The sequence below is a fragment of the Mandrillus leucophaeus genome, unplaced genomic scaffold (assembly GCF_000951045.1).
Source record: "Mandrillus leucophaeus isolate KB7577 unplaced genomic scaffold, Mleu.le_1.0 Scaffold711, whole genome shotgun sequence".
In the NCBI taxonomy this organism is placed as follows: Eukaryota; Metazoa; Chordata; class Mammalia; order Primates; family Cercopithecidae; genus Mandrillus; species Mandrillus leucophaeus.
This window is the reverse complement of record NW_012107709.1, coordinates 377151-393144: the sequence shown is the minus strand read 5'-3', so window position 1 is coordinate 393144 and position 15994 is coordinate 377151.

The following is a 15994-nucleotide window of genomic DNA, read 5'->3' as shown; positions in this document are numbered from 1 at the left end:
ATCTGACTAATTAAAAATTTAAAAGTCTTATTTGTCAAAAACATCATAAACAACCCAAATGTTTTAGATAGAGGACAAGCTGAAACAGTCTAACTGTATTTGCTATGTAGGTGGGAATTTGCTGAGCTAGGGCTGTCTCTGACTGACGAAGGTTAAGGATCCAGTTCAAGGTTACCCAGCTATTAACTGGTAGAGACAAGATATGAGCTAACATTTCTTAGCCCCGCTGTACATGCTCCTAACCATCATTTCCTGTTTTTTAGATTTACTTGGGATTTCTCTATTTCATTCTCTTTTAAAGCTTTATTATTTCTATTCTGTATTATTTCTATAGTTTTTGTTTTGCTTTTATATTCAATATGTTATTCAGTTGTTCAATGATTTTGTTGCTATTTCATTGTTTATGGAATAAATAAATGAAGATTCAAACGGGTGATTTTGGTAAATAGACTTCTTTGATGTTTCAAAGCTATGTTATATTCTTACTTCCTGAGATTTTTGTATGTTCTCTTGGATTTTTAATGAACCGAATAATAGTTTTGGGAAACAAATATGTTTCCCTTTTTCCAAGAATTAAGCTTCCTTTTTGCATCCCATTTCTTAATGTCTACACCAGAACTTTAGAACAACATTAAGTCATAGAGGAGATTTTTGATACCCTTGTTTAGTCCATTAACAAAAATGCTGCTAATGTTTTTCTGTAAAAATGTGCTAATGTTATTATTTTTTTCTGTTTAAAAATGCTGCATTAAAGGGTTTATTCTCTATCATTTTGAGCATGCATCCTTTTATTCTAGATTTTACGATTTTTAAAAACAGGAATAGTTGAATTTTATAGACTGCATTTTAGCATGTATCTTGTAGATTTTTCCCTCTTTTTGTGTGGGGTTGTTATTGAAGTAAATGTTTACATCATCAGATGTCTTGATGTTAACCATTTCTTGCATTTTTGGTTGCTATAAACACTAAATGATTGCAAACAGATGTCAATACAATATTTTTTAATTTGGTTTTAAGACTCACGACAATCCCGTGAGGCAGGAAACCAGCCCCGGAAGGTTAAATGACTTGCCTAAGGCCACATTGCTCATAAGTGACAGAGCTGGAACCTGAAACCACAACTGATTCCAAAATTTGCGCTCTTATTGATTCCTAACCTTTTTCTGCAAGTATTTTTTTGGGCATTAGCACAGGGTCTGGTATCTGAGCACTTAATTCCTGCTGGTTAATACATTCACCACCTGTGGCCCAAAAAAAATGGGCTCCAAAAATTTGTGCTCTTATTGATTCATGACCTTTTGCTGCAAGTATTTTTTAATAGGGATAGAGAGGCAGGAAGTTGAGGGAGTCGCGTCTAAAAGTCTCAACGGTCTCTATAGAAGCCACTGGCTGTGGAACAGGGAAGTAGCCTCAAGGAACAGGTGCAAATTTGGAATATGTGCAGTGGGGATGGAGAAAAGTTGGCCGGTCTCACCGACCACATTCATGGATGCAGTGGACTGCATGCCAGTGAAAGCACCACGTACTTGCAGTGTACTTAGAACCCAGTGTCAGATTTAGCTCAGCTTAAGAGTTTACTCAGCTTAGGATAAGGCACCTGAGCCAGAACAGATGGGTGTTCTTGACTGAGCTCCCTCAGGTCCTTGGAGACCTGCTGGTTGTTGCAGATCCTTGGAAAAGCCTGAACAGTTCTGAGTAATCTAAAAGCTCTGAATATTTCCCACCGTCAAATGCGGTTGCATATGCCCTCCTACTGTGCAAGGCTCAGGGCGACTCTAACAAGACCCTTCAGGTAACAGGATGCACATTCATACAAACAATACATAATTACAACTTATATTTCCACTTTCCTTACACCTCAGGATCACTGTGTTATGGTACCAGCAGCAGTCCAAGTTTTCCTGCACATGAACTCTGCTATTCTAAGAACACACAAAAATAGTGGCTAAGAATTGTACCAATGACCATAGGAATAGTAACAAACTGAAAATTTCACATTCTTCTACCAAAATGTCTACCAAAATGTCAACTTTAAAGGCATAGATTTGGAGAATTATGAATAAATGATTACCTTGCATAAGAAAGAGAAAGAATGTGAATGCTTAAAAGACCATAAAAGTTAGTCTCAAACAGAACTTTAACATGAGTGACTTCATGCCAGCATGTGAATCTTAAAACTGAAAACTCAGATACAGAGCTTAGCCAGAGTCTGGTACCTGAGCACTTAATACCTGCTGGCTAATACATTCACCACCTGCGGCAGCAGCATCTGTCCATATAATCTCACCCCTCCTGAATCAGATAACGAGATGCCTGTGGTCAGCGTTCTTCCCTCTCTATGTGCCTGGAGCCAGTCCTTTCCCTCATGTAGTCAGTGATCCCCTATGGCTCATCATGCGCATCAACTTCCTTCTCTGTGTGACCCCTCTCCTTTGGGCTTACAAACTTGTGCTAGACTCTTCATCAGTGAACAAATACATAAATCAAGCAAGCAACAAAATATTTCCTTGGCACTTTCTCTAGTCTTGGTCTGCTTTCTCCTACCCTTTATAGACAAGCCACTTGAAACGGCTGGGCAAGTATGCATCACAGTCTCTATTTTCTTAACTTTTATTTCCTTCCAACCCAATCTGCCTTCTGCTGTCACCACTCCACTACAGTCATCCTGTTAACTAGAAAGGTCACAGTTAACTAACCTACTAACACTACAAAGGTTAGTCTGGTAAACTGGCTAGTTACCAAAGTCGTTGTTTTCAGTCATTACTGGACCTGTTTTTATCTGTGGCACTTGCGACAGCCCTTTGAGATGTTCTGTTCCTCTGCTGTACTTCCAGTCTGGTTTTCCTCTTCTCTCTTGACCACCTCCTCCTTTGTTTTTGCAACCCTGAGGCCCCTTCCTCTCTACATAGCCCTTAAATGTTACACTGGTCCAGCCCTGATCTCACATCCTATCTCACTTTTCACATACTTCCTGTGTGATCTCACCTACACACATATCACCAAACCGCTGAGCAGCAAAGTGCCCAAATTTTGTCTAGATGGATTTTCCTAATGGCCAAGCAATGTTTGCAGTTATACAATGCACGTATACATATGGATGTCTATGGTCCCTCAACATCCCATAGCATCTGTCTTGAATGTGCTTCCCTTCCTCAAGTCTCCCTTGCTGCATGACACACCATCACTTACAAAGAGCCCCACCCCAAGTGACTTCTACTCATTCATTCCTCAGATCTCAGCTCCAGCGTCACTTCCTCAATAAAGCCTTTCCTGACTACAAGTCTAACTCAAATTCCTTATGCTCTCATTTTAAAAAGGTAGAAATGAAAATGTTTCTCTCTTCAGTTGCAACTTACATTAAATAGGGTGATTATTTAATTAATAAAAATCTCAGTTATAAAATTGATGATAAAAATCATGTATATTTTCACCAAACATTGTAGTCCAATGACTTAACATGGTGATCAGCATATTTCAGCAGCTGCATATGCAATGAATAAATGATTCAATCCAGGGATCCTAGAGTTATCCTAGACTCAAGTATCATGCTCCCTCCTGATATCCTATTAGCTACAATGTCCTACTGACATAATGTATATGCCCTAAATATTACTCAATACCTTTCTTATTTTTCCTATTTTATTTTATTTTCAAATATTTTCAAATATTTATTTTTTTCATAAGTTCATATTGTTTTGCATCAATTATTCAATAGCCCCTTCATAATATAATAGCGTTGCATTTAATTCCATGATGTAATTCTACATCCAGAGTGCCAGCTTTTATTGTTATTACCATTTCTCCTCCTGGGGTTGCCATCTCCAGAATAACCTCAACAGGATACTGGAAACCCCAGAATATGCCAATAGTGGACCTGAACGTTCTTCGAAGGCTACCCATAACCTGAGAATGAGCTTATATGTCGAGGGCCATGAAGAATCTGGCCCATGCTTACTTCTCTAGACTGTTCTTGTTACACTTTTCAGGCTTATACATCTATGTTTCAGCAGTATGGAACTATCTGAATCTTGAAACCTACATTTCAGCATTATGGAGTTACCTGAATTTTACCACATAGCCCATACTTTTAATATTTAGATACTTCTGGAATTATTATCTCATATCTGTCCATTTGTTAATGTGTACAACTTAAGTTTTAAAATTAGCTCAGGCATCTTCTCCTCGAAGCTGCCTGCCTCTATCTTGCTGAAATTTGGCATTCTTCCTCTCTACTGAAACCATTACTACACTGACAACAATTGTCTTGAGGTGATTTGCTGACTTGGATACACCCTTTACCAGCTCTGAATTCCTTGAGATCAGGAATGTATACATTCAGTTGTTCAGATTCTGAATATGCCTATATCATAAATAGCACTCAATAAATACTAAATGAATGAATCATTAAATGAATAACTATTTCAAGTTGTACTAGGGAAATTGACTATATTATATACATGCTGTTTCCTACACTTATAACAGAAATAGTAGATGACCACCTCTTTAGGTCGGTGGACAGATTACCTACTTTTCATGTAAGGACGTGGATGCAACCAGATCATGTGAACCTTTTAAAGGTTCTTTTGTTTTTCTCCTCTTTATATTCTCATTTTTCTTTTATTAAGAAAAAATAGGCCGGGCGCCCGGTGGCTCAAGCCTGTAATCCCAGCACTTTGGGAGGCCGAGACAGGCGGATCACAAGGTCAGGAGATCGAGACCATCCTGGCTAACACGGTGAAACCCCGTCTCTACTAAAAAATAAAAAAAAAAAAAAACTAGTCGGGCGAGGTGGCGGGCGCCTGTAGTCCCAGCTACTTGGGAGGCTGAGGCAGGAGAATGGCGTGAACCCAGGAGGCGGAGCTTGCAGTGAGCCGAGGTCGCGCCACTGCACTCCAGCCTGGGCGACAGAGCGAGACTCCGTCTCAAAGAAAAAAAAAAAGAAAAAAGAAAAAATAAGCAAAATTTCTCTCTCACACTGCATATCTCTATTTTCATTTACCGTGTCACTCCTTCCTAGTCTGTCGCTGATGTCTTCCATAGAGACGCTTCCCTGTCTGTCTCTGAGAAAGACAATGCAGTCTTCCATTCTTCCACATGGGCCTTTCCCAAATGTGTTCACCAGCTTAGTCGTGGGTAACACAGAGTATCTCTGTAGGTTATCTCCAAGTGAATGCTTGGTGTTGGAGTCTGAGAGGAGAAGCAGCAAATTCACTTGAAAGTTGTTATCGCATACCAGATATCCTCATAAAAATGTACCCACTCCACAGCACATTTTTTCCTCACACAGCACATTCAATTCTCATATTTCCTTCAATTAAAATCTTGTAGTGCATTTTTATATTGCCTAATTATTTTTGGTGGTGATAAAATTTTAATGTATATTTATAATATTTTATGTCAAATTCATAATACTGTAAGTACCTTAACTATTTCAATATCCTCTGTATAAAACCATTGTCATCAAATCAGATAAATGCCCCAAAAGCTGAGGTAAGACAACTTTAACTCTCTGCTTTCAAACTGTAGTAAGTTCTTTTAAACATTGTTTTAAAGGTTAGGCTGCACTAAGGAATATAGTCTCTAACTGTGACAGTTTTTAACATTGCAGTGTTACTAAAGAAAATTTAATGAGAAGCACTATCTTTGCAACAATAACAACATAAAGATACCCAGATTTGAGAGGATATTAAACTTATTATAAGAAAATAATAAATAGGTGAAAGAATAAGTAGTTTGGCCCCACAGAATCTTCTTCTGATTCAAAAAGATCATCATGAGTTTCTCTTCGGACAACCTAGGAGGAATGATTTCTTTTACTTTTTTTTCTCTTTGAAACAGAGCAATCACATGCTAAAAATTAATTAGGGAGTTATGAAATTATGCTGCTTTTATATATTTATAATTTTATTTGGAGATATCTATTTCATTGATGTGTATTATTTAAATAGAGGTCTGCTTTAAAAATCATTTAACAGAAACAATATTCTGATTGTACCAGTAGGATAAAACACAACCTTTCCATTTTGTCATGTTGACAATAGCTTATATGCCAGATATAGAACCATCTCCCCTCTCTGGGTAAGAGCTTACTTGAATGAAAACAAAGTAATAGCAAGGAAATAAGAATCCCCTTGTGTGTGAACTTAGAAATCTAACCTACGAAGTGGTAACACTCAGAATTATTTATGTCCCTGATTTTCATCAATTTTCACTGCTCTTTCTCTTTCTTGCTTGCTTTTCAACAATGCTTTGCAGATTGAAGCAGTACATTAATGATTCCATTTGTCAGCCTCTATTGTTGCTAATCCTTTTTATTCATTTTCATCTTTTCTGAGTTTTCAGTGCATTATTTTCATCTTGTTATATTATTATATTTATTGATGCACTGCTTTCAGTGTTCCACCAAACGTTTCTTTTTATTTTTATTTTATTCACTTGATTTCTTTCTTATGGAATTGGAGTTTTTAAATTTAGAAGTTCTATACAGATTTTTAGGGCTCTTACTTGAACATAGCTCACAAACAGGAACTCCTTTAAGGAAATAAGGTGAAATGATAAATATGTGATCTATGGAATAAGACAGGCAGCAACAGATACTTAACTATTCTGAGCTTCAATTTTCTTACCTTTAAAATGTAGATAATAATACCTATATTACAGTCTTATTTTGAGAATTAAAATTCCAGAATGTCGACTGTCTCACACACAAAAAAATGGCAGCACTATTATTATTATTATTATTGTTATTATTATTTTATCTACTATTTCTTTGCACTAGTAATGAAAAGATTCTATGTGGATCCAAATGTTAAAGGTAAAACCTACGGGCTTCTAAATGAAAGCAAAGGAGAGTATTTTCAGAATCTTGGATAGAAAACACAAGAAGCCCTAACTTAAAAGACAAGATCAATGTATTAGACTTAATTAAAATTAAAAACTTTTATACAAAAAAATTAAGAGCCTGAAACCATAAGGCTTACACCTACAACATATTAATATAATGTAATATGAATTTTTAACGTTATTAAGAACTAATAGGCACTAATAGAAAGATTGGCAAAAGACTTCATAGAGAGAATATACAAATGGTGAATAAGCATACAACAAAACGATCAACTTTATCAGCCATCAAGAAAATGCAAATTAAAGCCACAATGGGATACCATACCTACCAACCAGAATGACTCGAATTAAAAGACTGAGAGAGACAAGTGTTAAGTATGATGAACAACTGAAATTCCCACACTACTAATAGGAGTATAAATTAGTCCAATCACTTTGGGAAACCAGCAGTATCTATTAAAATTGAACATATATATCTCCAATGATCCATCAGCCTCACTCCTATATGGGAACTAAAAGATTTGTACAAGAATGTTCAAAGTTATGTTATTTATAATATCCCAATACTAGAAAATCCTACATACTGAACAGTATTCGAATTGGGTAAAATAAATTGTGGTGTGTTTATACAATGAAATACCATTCAGAAATGGAAATGAATGAATTACTGCTGCATACCACATACAAAGGGTCTTCAAAACGTTCATAGGAAATGCATATTATGAAAAAACCATGCATGGATTTCAAAAATTTGTTGCACCAAAATGAACTCACACTAACTTGCTATGACAGATCTGAACAGAGTCTAGTTTGAGACTCTAAGAAGGATAATCTATCAGTTTAAAATAACTCCTATCAGATCAACATAAATTCTGCTAAAATTAAAGCAAGAACAAACATCACATTTATGGTGAAGCTTGAGTAGAGGAATGGTAAGATTGCTAATGCTTTATGAGAAGTTTAGGGGGACAATGGACCAAAGCAATCCACCATGTAAATGGATAACTCATTTTAAAAAGGGACAAGATAAGGTTGAAAGTAAAGTACAAGCAGTAGTCCATACACATCAATTTGCAAGGAATAAATTAATCTTTTTCGTATCCAAATTGAAAAGAACTGACAATTAACAGCAGAACTAATAGCCCAAACCCTAAACATCTCAACTGGTTCAGCTTACACAATTCTAACTGAAAAATTAAAGCTGAGCAAGCTTTCCACTTGATGGATGCCAAAACTGTTGATCCCACATCATCTGTAGATAAGAGCAGAGCTTTCAATCAAAATGTTAAACAAGTAAGATCAAGATCCTGAAGACTTTCTTCAAAGAATTGTACCAGGAGAAGAAACAAGGCTTTACCAGTACAATCCTGAAGACAAAGCACAATCAAAGCAATGGCTACCAAGAGGTGGGAGTGGCCCAGTCAAAGCAAAAGTGGACCAGTCAAGAGCAAAGGTCATGGCAATAGTTTTTTGGGATGATCAAGGCATTTTGTTTGTTGATCTTCTGCAAGGCCAAAAACATGGCAAGATCTGCTTACTATGAGAGTGTCTGGAGAAAGCTAGCCACTTTGTTAGCTGAAAAATGCCCAGGATACTTCATCAGAGAGTCCTTTCCCACAACAACACTTTTGCTCATTTATCCCATCAGACAAGAATCATTTTGCGAAAGTTTGGATGGAAAATCACTAGGCTACCGTATAGTCTTGGTTTGGCTCCTTCTGACTTCTTTTTGTTTTCTAATCTTAAAAAAATATTTAAAATGCACTCACTTTTCTTCAGTTAGTCACACAAAAAAATACTGCATTGACATGTTTAAATTCCCAAGATATTCAGCTCTTTAATGATGGACTAAATTGCTGATATCATCACTTACAAAAGTATATTGAACTAGATGGAGCTTCTATTGAAAAATAAAGTTTATATATTTATTTTTATCTCTTAATTCCATTTTCCATGAACTGTTTGAAGTCCTCTTTATAACACTGAGTAGAATAAGCCAGCTACAAAAGCATACAAACTGTATCTTTTACAAAAAGTTCAAGAATAAGCAAAACTAGGCTATGTTATTTGATACTTAAAGTTATGATGGTAGTCACCTTTGCTTTGGAAGGAAATGGTGATTTGAATGGACATGGGGAGTCAGGTGTTAAGAACATTCTATTGCTTGATGAGGACATTGTTGCCCATGTATACTCACTTTGTGATAGTTCTAATGAATACTCAGGATGTTTGTGCTTTTCTACATTGTTGCTCTTTTTCAATAAGCAAGTTTACCGTAACAATTATTGCATTATTTAGGCAAAACTGTATGTTTTTGTTTGTCAAGGGGGTTGATTCATCAAGATTTCATCCCCAAAATAAGTTGTATTTTGACAGGAGTAAGAATAAGCTCAATTTTGGAACTGAAAATGGAAATTAATTCTGCTATCTTTTTTAAAAATAAATACTGCATTTGTTGATTTTACCAAGCTCCCCAAGTCTCCAAAGAGAGGAGTAGATGTCCAGAAAACAAAGCCCCAGCCCTAGAAAAGACATGAATTTTTATCAGCTAATCACCTTTATAAGCACTCTATAGCAGAATCTAATTTATTCAAAAACATAAACAATCTGATGCATTTACTGAACATTGAATCAGTCGTATTGGGTCTCTGGGAGATGTAGAAACCTTTATTCTTACGTCATTGTTTTAGAGAAGCCTCTTATCAGTTTCACTGACTTGTGCTTTAGTGTTATAAAGTCTGCCTTAATTAAGGAGTATATAAGGAACACGTAAGAATAACTATTTAGGTTGGTGCCAATGGCAAAACCACCATTACTTTTGGCACCTACCTAATGTTTAAAAACCTCTACTGGGTGTGCTGATGTCGATGTTGAGGCTACTGCCTATTAATTTGTTCAGGGTCCCCATAAAATGCTTCTGTGATAGAAATTTATTACAAAAATTAGTCCCAGGAAATCCCCCTGAAATGTGTTTTCTTCAATGTAAATTAGATGAATGCCTAAATTTCCCTTTCCTTGGACTACCAGGATAAGCAGAGTAAAAAAAAAATTATTTCCTTTGCATTTTAGTTTCTGAACTGTTCACTACTTTTCATTTTAAGTCATGTTTTTCTGTTTCTCATTTCTGGTTTATTTTATTATTTTTATTTTCTGTAAGTTGCCTCCAAGGTAGAAACAAGAAGATACAAAACTTATTTTCAAACAAATAAATATATAAATGTTTTTGTTATTTGCATTTGTTACAAAAAAAAAAAATAGTGTTGTATTGGCTGGGCACGGTGGCTGACGCCTGTAATCCTAGCACTTTGGGAGACCAAGGTGAGTGGATTGCCTGAGCTCACGAGCTCGACACCAGCCTGGGCAACAGGGTGAAACCCTGTCTCTACTAAAATACAAAAAAAATTAGCCAGGTGTGTTGGTGTGCAGCTGTAGTCCCAGCTAGTCGGGAGGCTGAGGCAGGAGAATTGCTTGAACCCAGGAGGTGGAGGTTGCAGTGAATTGAGATCATGCCACTGCACTCCAGCCGGGCCACAGAGAAAGACTCTATCTCCACTTAAAAAAAAAAAAGAAGGTTGCATTTATTAGAAAGTACTCTGCAATGAATACCCACATCAACAATAGACAGTAAATGTCCAGTAAACGAAACAGACAATAAAAGCTGTTAGTTTAAAAAATGAAGACTTCACAAGTGCGATGAAGTTGTTGAAGAAATTTGACCTGAGATCTCAAGGGTTTCTATAAAGCAGATAAGCAAGAAAGATATAATATTACACTGAATGAATGTATTACTTTTGCAGTTACACTTTAAATGTTAACTACAATTTTTGAATGAAAGATATGAGATACTCTGTTTTATGTTGACAAACTGTAAGTTCAAATGAAACATTTAGGGAACAATTTAGCACTACCACAACTAAATAAATCTAAATAAATACTAGCTACTACTAAAACTGTGACAATTGCAAGTATTATTATAATCAGTAACTTGATAGGAAAAGTATTTGTAGTTAAAATAAACATCCTGATGCAACTAAAGTCACTCTTGCATGGACAGTTGCCTGTCCCACCAGTAACGTAGCACAGGATGAAAATACATTTTGTCTTTGTCTTTTCCAGCTGCACTAAATCCGAATAGATAACTGGAAAATTGGTCAACACAATCGAGCTAAAGAGGAAAAAACAATAAATACGTTTGAATCAAATCAGTACCACTTAAAATCCAGTGACATGGGACAAGTAAATCATTTAAAATAAGACTATTAATTTATGTCTTAGGATTTTGTAGAATAATTACAAATGATCATATAGATGAAAGTGCTAGTGAATGGATAGGAATCTCACTGGCCAATGTACCATAGTTAGATCTCAAACAGTCCTTTACAAATTCCAAGACCAAGTAAATAAAACTGCTGCAAACATGAAGAGGCTAATAAAATAGTCCCTGATGAGACAGACCCTGTTCTGCTGAATTTAATGTTCCAAAACTCAATAACAATGGGTACGCCACTTGAATTTTGATAATTTCTTACTTGACTCTTCTTGGTTTCTTTGACCTATTCTTTGACCTTTTTATTCACCCCAAATTTTGGCTCTCAAATTATGGATTTTACCTGCTGACTCTTTGAGGAAAGCTGGCATGGCCCTTTGTTTTTATTCACTCAACAAGCATTTATTATCTAGTATATGTCAGGCACTGTTCTAGACTCTGAGTTTATAGCAAAGAACAAAACAAAATCCTCCTCAGATAGAGTGTACATTCCAAAGGGTGTAATGTTAATGAGGAAAATATTTTGTTCACACAATGCCAAGGATGATTACAATAATAAAGCAATTTAAGAGATATGAATAAATAGCACAACAATATTTGAATACAATTAGATTTGAAACAAGCAGATTCAATATAGCTGGATGTGGAGGAATAATTGAAGGTTATTTCAATAGATGTGAAACATACCATCATAATGAAGTGTGGCGGATAATATCTTCTAAAGATGGCCGCATCAATATATATTTTATTCCTCATGAACTTCATTTTTTTTTTTTTTTTTTTTGAGACAGGGTCTCACTCTGTTGCCCAGGCTGGAGTGTAGTGGCACAATCATGGCTCACTGCAGCCTCAACCTCGAAGGCTCAATTAATCCTCCCACCTCAGCTTCCCAAGTAGCTGGAGCTATAAACACATGCCACCACACCAGTTAATTTTTGTATTTTTTGTAGAGATGGGTTTCTTCATGTTGCCCAGGCAAGTCCTGAACTCCTGGGCTCAAGCAATCTGCCCACCTTAGTCTCCCAAACTGCTGAGATTACAGGCCTGAGCCACCACGCCTGACCCCATGTACTTCTTTTCTTTTTAATTTTTTATTTCCATACATTGTTGGGGAACAGGTGGTATTTGGTTACATGAGTAAGTCCTATAGTGGTGATTTGTGAGATTTTGGTGCATCCATCACCCAAGCAGTATACACTAGATCCAATGTGTAGTCTTTTATCCTTCACCCTCCTCCCACTCCTTCCCCAAGTCCCTAAAGTCCGTTGTGTCATTCTTGTGCCCTTGCATCCTCATAGCTTAGCTCCCACTTATGAGTGAGAACATATGTTTGGTTTTCCATTCCTGAGTTAATTCACTTAGAATAATAGTCTCCAGTCTCATCCAGGTCACTGCAAATGCCATTAATTCATTCCCTTTTATGACTGAGTAGTATTCCATGATATATATATGCACACATATATATACACATATATGTGTATATATATTACACTGAGTGAATTTCAGTATGTGTAATATATATATTATACAGAATGAATATGTGTATATATATGTGTGTGTGTATATATATACACACACCACAGTTTCTTAATCCACTCATTGACTGATAGGCATGTGGTTGGTTCCACATTTTTGCAATTGTGAATTGTGTTGCTGTAAACATGTGTGTGCAAAGTATCATTTTTGTATAATGACTTATTTTCCTCTGGGTAGATACCCAGTAGTGGGATTGCTGGACAAAATGGTAGTTCTACTTTTAGTTCTTTAGGGAATCTCCATAGTCGTTGTACTAGTTTACATTCCCACCAGCAGTGTAGAAGTGTTGCTTGTTCACCACATCCATGCCAACATGTATTTCTTTTTTATTTTTTGATTATAGCCCTCATGACCCATACACTTCTTATAATGACATTGATCCTCAAATCTGGAGGGACCTGTGTAACTGTCTTAATCAAAATAGCGTGATGAAAGGGATGCTATGAGTCTTCCAATAGTTACAGGGGACAAAAAGCCAAAAAGCAACCTTCATTCCCAATTTCACAGCCCAATCTGTGCACAAACAAACATATGACCTGAAGTCATTATTCAGTCACTCTCTTGAGGATTTGTTGTTAAAGCTGATTTGGATCACCTTTACATTGGTTTGGTTAAGCCCAGTGGGTAGCTTCACTGAGTAACTGTAGCCTTGATAATCACCTGTGGTACAACTTAAGACCACTCAGCATCAGGAGAATCATATAATCAGTCAGATTGAAACAGGTTGTGTTTGTAAATGTTGTGTTTGGAAGCTACTGTTGATGGCATCAGGAAGAGCAGAATAGGTCAAGGCCTGCCATGTTCACCTGAGTTGTGTTTCATTTTTATAGCATGGCAACAGAGATGACAAACTCAGCCTTACTTTAGATTATCAGATGAAGCTGTGGCTTGACTCAGGAAGCAGTGTTGGATCTAGAAAATAGAGTGGGCTTATCATTTCTTTTCCCCTATACCTCTGGAATCTAAGTTCCCTCCCTAGTTGCCGGGTTTTTTTTTTCTCTTCTTCTACTACCAGAAAATTAATGCATCCAATCCCAGAGCACTTACAACTTTATCTTTTCTCCAATGATCTTATACTCATATGTATATTTTTTTTCCTGATCATTACCTGGAAAGTTGTTGAAATGATATAATCCCTTTCTGGGAACAACCTCATTCACACTCTTACTGAGGTGTGTGGACCAGGAGGAGGTGAGGGACGTAAAGTCAGAAGTTTTCCCAAGCTCAACAATACCCAAAATTTATAAATAGTAGGGGGCATGCAATGTCCATCCAATACTTTGGTCATTGTCCCATTACTGATAACCTTTGTGACAAAAAGAACATCACTGTCAGATCATAGAAGGTTCAAAAAGCAAAAAACATGTCACAGATTAGTTTCAATGGCCCAAGTATTATGGACTGGACCACAATACCATAACCTGAAAAAAGTGTCAAAAGTACTGAGGCGTCATTGATAATCTTAAGGAAGTGAGGAAGATCCAAGGTAGTCAATCTGCCAAGAGAACACAGGGTCATCAATCCTTGCAGTGTGTCCTCCATCATCTTGAGACAAATAAGTATTCAAGTATTTACTGGCAGGGATCACAGATCCAGTATGCAGTGGTTGCTTCTGTATCAGACACAGAACCTCAAAGCCTGATGGTGATATATTTCCATATTTTGATGTGATGACAGATCCAGGAGGAGAGGCAGCATTTCAGCATCACAGGTGTGAGCAGCAGCTTGGCTTCAGTCAGTGAACAGAGCCTTCCTGTAGGCATTTAGGTTAAGTAATGTGAGGTCACACGGTCCATGTGAATGACCCAGACCACCATAGCAGCAGCCACAATTTGTTTCCAGTTTGTGGTCCTAAGGAGGAGTATCTTTACTCTGCCCATCTGTGGCCTTTCAAGTGACAATACAAATGGCTAGACCAGCACAAGGGTCAGTAAAAATATCAAAGGACATATCGGCCAGAGCTATGAAAACAATCTTTAGTTTTGCCTACTGAGTGGAGTCACCATGCCCATTTTTAGTTCTGTGTAGCTGGGGCTGAGGCTAAACAGCCACAGCAATCCCAGTGGACAACATTAGTTTCGACTTCATTGAACCATCAGTGAACCAGGCCCAGGAATTGAGGGGAGCTTCTTTGAATTGGGGGCCCCACTGAATAGGAACTTTGCTTCAGGCAGCAGAGGGGGAGATAAGTTTTCCCTAAAGGAGTAGCTGTCACCCATTATAAAAAAAAATAATAATAAGATGAAGCTGAGTCCAGGTTAGCTGATTCCGTGAACACATTGTTTTCATTTGACAAGTAAGACTGTTTAGAGAGGCAAATGCTGTCTACAATATTTAGAGAATCCAATAAAAGGTTAGTCCTTTTTTTTTTTTTTTTTGGTAATAGTGGGACCAAATAAGATAGCAGTTTTTGATCCATTGTTAGAAGAATTGAGCATTTTATTAATAAATCCACTCACATAGTCCTAAGAAACTGTTCTTGGAATGCAGTTCCAAAATTGTGCTGGGGTTTATTAACCACCTCTGCCAGATGAGGTATGATAGCATTACAGCCAGGCCAACTGAGACTAGAGCTTCTGATTTGCCAATCATCAGGACATCACCTATATAGGGAAAAATCTGGACATCAGAGGAGTGAGGCACTCCTGCTGAATGCTGACTACCCCATCAGTTGCAAATGGCAAGGTACTTTGTTGCTCTAGCGTGTTTTTTAAAGGCCTAAAGCACATAATATCTTCTGATACTTTATGAACACTTACAGCACATGTTATATATTTTGATAACAATGTGTGTTGAGTTGACTCAGAGGGCTTCATTCATAAGGTCACTTTAATGTTTTTTTTTTTTCAACTGCACATTTTGCTCAAGGGCTATCATTTAAATTGAGGCACTTTCCCCCCACACCATAGGAACACACATCAAGGACTTTAACAGCTATACTTTAGGGACAGCTACCAGGAGATAATGTCATTTCCTAGCAAGGAGCCTGGGGAGAACAGAAGGATGGTGGAGACTGGTCTGTAGGGATGGCTGGAGTACACAAGGAAGCATTTTTTTCCCCTGGCTTCTTGCCTGAAGGTCAGTGCTACATCCTCCCCTGTGCACCTCCAGCATCTGAGGCCTGCCAAAAACGGGGGCTGTTTCTTCTTGCACCCTCACATGTCACTGCAGCTTCTACCTGAAATGTTCAGCAGCATTCTGCCACCCTTGCACGTAGCATCCCCTATCCACGCCGAGCCAGCCAGGGGGTGATTTGGACTTCCATATCCTATACCACCGTAAAAGTTTGAGTAATGTCCCTGTCTGAAGTTTTCTAGCACATTGGCTTTTAGTAAAGCAGCTGAGGAT